A 4081-nucleotide genomic window follows, 5' to 3' on the forward strand; every position below is an offset into this window, starting at 1 on the left:
CTGAGTTTGAACCCTGGACCTCCCATGTGGTAAGCGGATGCTCTGTCCATTGAGCCAAGTCTGCTTCCCTCACTTTCTTTTTTTTTTTTTTTTTTTTTTTATGGAGTGCATGGTTTTATTCACAACTTCAACAGGGAAAGCAAGGAATTACAGCAAGAACATTATTTGTGTCTGTACTGGTGCTATTTCCAGAAATCACAATAATGGAGTTACAGAGCTTTGAGCCCATGATTTATATCCAGATGGGGCAATTACCATGGTCCCATATAGCACTTGCCCTAAGTGGGCACGATCTCAGCCACGTCGTCGGGTCTGTCCCATTACTTGTGTCACTACTGTAGTATCTGCACCAGCGGCCTCCTGTACTGAAGCGAAACACAGGAATTGATCTGAGGAAAGGGAGCAAATGACAGGGGCATCCTGCCATTCCTAAGAGGTGGCATCTGCAGAGGTGGACAGAGGCAGACTCAGCTGGGCTTGGTTCTCTCTGAAGACCTGGGTGTGGGCTGCTGGGCCATCGAGGCTGATGCCCAGGGCTTTCCTTAGCAAGAGTATCCTGAGCAGATTATGACTCGGCTGCAATCTCTGGTCCCTCAGGGAGATATGAGGAGCTGTGCCCAACTGGGACAGACTGGGGAGCTCCAGGCTCTTCTTGCCCATGAAGTGACCAGTGGCCCAGAGGTTGCCCCGCGGGTGCACGCGGACCTTGCTGGCGAGGCTGCGGGGCTGCGGGGGCTCCCGGGTGAGCGGGGCGCTGCCGGCGGCGAGCAGGACCAAGAGCAGGAGGCGGCCGAGCAGCCGCGAGCCGCCCGCCCGCCGGGCCATGCTGTCCCCCGCCTCCGCTCCGCCCGGGCGCGCTCCCCCGCTGCCAGCGGCCGGCGGCTCCTCGCCTCACTTTCTTAATATTGTACTTTGATACACAATGGTTTTTAAATTTTTATGAAGTCCAATTTGTTTATCTATTTTTTCTTTCGTTGCTTGTGTTTTTAGTGTCATATCTAAGAATCCATCACCAAATCCAAAGTCATAAAAATTTGTTCTTCTGTTTTCTTTTAAGAGTGTTATGGTTTTAATTCTTATATTAAGGTTGTTGATTTTTTTTTTGAGTTAATTTTTTCTGTGTGGTATGAGGGTTCGACTTTTTTTTTTTGCATATGGAAGTTTTCCTAGCACTGTTTACTCTTTGTTAAAGAGACAGCTCTTTCCCCATTGAACGGACTTGGCACCCTGGTGAAAATCAATTGCCCATACATGTGTGGGTTTACTTCTGGACTCACATTTCAATTCCATTGTTCTATATGTCTATCCTTATGCTGGTACCACACTCTTTGGGTTGTTGCAGCTTGTTTTGAAATCAGGAAGTGTGAGACCTCCACCTTTGTTCTTCCTTTTAAGGTTGTTTTTGGCTATTTGGGGTCTCTTCCAATTCCATATGTATTTGAGGATCAGTTCTTCCATTTCTGCAACAAAAAACTGCTGTAATTTTGAAAGGCAATTGGATTTTTAAAATGATGCTTAATGTATTTTACTATTAGAATTATATAAATTTAGTTTTTAAAAAAAATTTCTGTAGCAGAACAAAATCAAAAGATATTGTCTCATCTTTTTTCTCTATTTGATGGATAATGATTCCAGCCTGCTGAGTCTGTAACAGAGAAACCTGTGGGGGGAAAGTCAAGGGTGGAAAGTCTCCAGTGCTTTGTGGCAGAGGTACCAGAGCTACCGCTGTGGACTGGGACCAAAGAGCCAGAACAGGGCGCCAGAGAAGGCTGTGAGAGGGAGAGTGTGGTTGGGTAACTACAGAGTGGGGGCACAATGGTATTTGTTGGGCTCGGGACTGCATTTAAAAGGTCAGGAGGCTGGAACTGTGACCCATCCCAAAGGAACACATTATCAGGTTTGAAATTCAGATGCGAGGATAAGCGATGGTGAAAATGCTTTTTGGTGTCTGACTACCACCCCCATTAGAACTTATGAAGCTTTCCAAATTCATGGCTTAGATGTTGGGGAAAAGCCTTTTTGGCTGGGTCCAGGAGGCTCTCCTATTGTGCTGGAAACTCAACCAGGACAGACTAGGCCCTGGAGAGTCTCACAGAACTGAGCTTGTCTTGCCTTTGGCACAGATGGGATTGTGCTCTCTTTAGACTGGGGCTTCCTGGGCCTCCTGGAGCCCAAGGAGATAGGAGTCTGCTCTCAGTTAAACAGTGAAGAGCTTGGTGGCCTTAAAGTATCTCTGTGCTTCTCTAAGCTTTATCCATAGCCAAACCTATACTGCTTCCCTGCATAATGCGAGTGATGGTTAGGCTCATGGTCAACTTGGCCAGGTAATGGTCCCGGTTGTTTGGTCAAGCAAATGCTGGTCTAATTGAAACTGTGAGGACATTGCATGGACTCAAATCATCAGTGAGTTGATTGTATCTGTGGCTGATGACATCTACAATCAACTGAGGAGATTGCCTTCAGCAATGAGAGACATCTCATCCGATCAGTTGAAGGTGTTAAAAGGAAAAGTGAACCAATCCAATGTCCACATAGAAGAGGTGGCATTGGAATGAGAAAAGTGGACATAGTGGCTGATGGGTATGGGGAAAGGCAGGAAGAGATGAGAGGTGGAGGCGTCTTTGGGACATGGAGCTGCCCTGGATGATGCTTCAGGGGCAATCACCGGACATTGTATATCCTCACAGGGCCCACTGGATGGAATGGGGGAGAGTATGGGCTATGATGTGAACCAATGTATATGAGGTGCAGAGGTGCCCAAAGATGTACTTACCAAATCCAATGGATGTGCCATGATGATGGGAACGAGTGTTGTTGGGGGGGGAGAGGGGGGGTGGGGGGATGGGGTTGAATGGGACCTCACATATATTTTTTTAATGTAATATTATTACAAAGTCAATAAAAAATAAAAAAATTAAAAAAAAAAAAAAAAAGGAAAAGTGATAGTTCCATAGTAGAATATCAGTAAGTTCCACTCTAATCCACTCTAATCCATATTTTATTCCTCCATCCTGTGGACCCTGGGATGATGATGTCCACTCCACCTCTGTATCGAGAGGGGGGTTAGATTCCACATGGATGATGGATGCAATTCTCCTACTTGCAGTTATAGGCACTCTCAGGTCCCTGGTGTGATGGTTTACCATCTTCACCTCCCTTTTAGCTGACCTGGGTAAGTCCAATGAACCAGAGGGTAGGAGCTGCAATTCTGCTGAGGCTCAGGGTCCAGCTAGCACATGGTCAGTCCAGAGATCAAGTCTCCTGAGTATATACCAACCCTAGCACCAACCACAGGTTCAGTAAAAGTGACAGAAGAGTCTTGTGTAGAAAGGTCACATCTGAGTCCAACTCCATCACACTCAGGAACACAAATTCCAAAGTAGGGCCAACTGACGTGGCATTGAATTCCAGAGCCATCTGCTGTGACCATATAGAACTATTGTGACTAGTAATGGAAGAAATTGTAGCATTGATGTGGGGAAAGTGGCCACGGTAGTTGCTGAGGGCAGGGAGAGGGAAGAAGAGATGTGATGTGGGGACATTTTTGGGACTTGAGTTGTCCTAAGTAATATTGCAGGGACAGATGCTGGACATTATACATTCTGCCATAACCCACTGAATGTACTCTACAATGTAATCTACAATGTAAACTATAGCCCATATGGTGCAGCAGTGCTTCAAAATGTATTCACCAAATCCAATGGATATGTCACAATGATGAAAGAGGTTGTTGATGTGGGAGGAGTGGGGTGAGGGGGGTGGAGGGATATATGGGAACCTCTTATATTTTTTGAATGTAACATTAAAAAAAAAGAACCATATTAATTTTGGGAAAAATGAAGAGGAGAAGTGATGATTTCAGCAGTTAGAAGAGAGACTCTCATCTCTACTTCCGACAGCCAGCTTCTCCTGGGGAATTCATCGAGGATGTTCCTCGGAGTCCCTGGCTTGAGCCTGCTCTTTGAAACTTGGACTTGCTCACACGTGAGACAATTTTATAAAATCTCGCAGTATTTACAAATATCTCCTGGTGGTTTTGTTTCCCTAGATGGGTTTTCCCTCTTTCTTTCACTTTTTATTT

General features: G+C 45.7%; 1 pseudogene; it reads right to left on the reverse strand.

Moving 5' to 3' along the window:
- Positions 1-429: 429 nt before the first annotated feature.
- On the reverse strand, positions 430-825 carry LOC101430547 (neuromedin-B pseudogene; annotated as a pseudogene).
- Positions 826-4081: the final 3256 nt, after the last annotated feature.

The sequence above is a fragment of the Dasypus novemcinctus genome, chromosome 24, assembly GCF_030445035.2.
Source record: "Dasypus novemcinctus isolate mDasNov1 chromosome 24, mDasNov1.1.hap2, whole genome shotgun sequence".
In the NCBI taxonomy this organism is placed as follows: domain Eukaryota; kingdom Metazoa; phylum Chordata; class Mammalia; order Cingulata; family Dasypodidae; genus Dasypus; species Dasypus novemcinctus.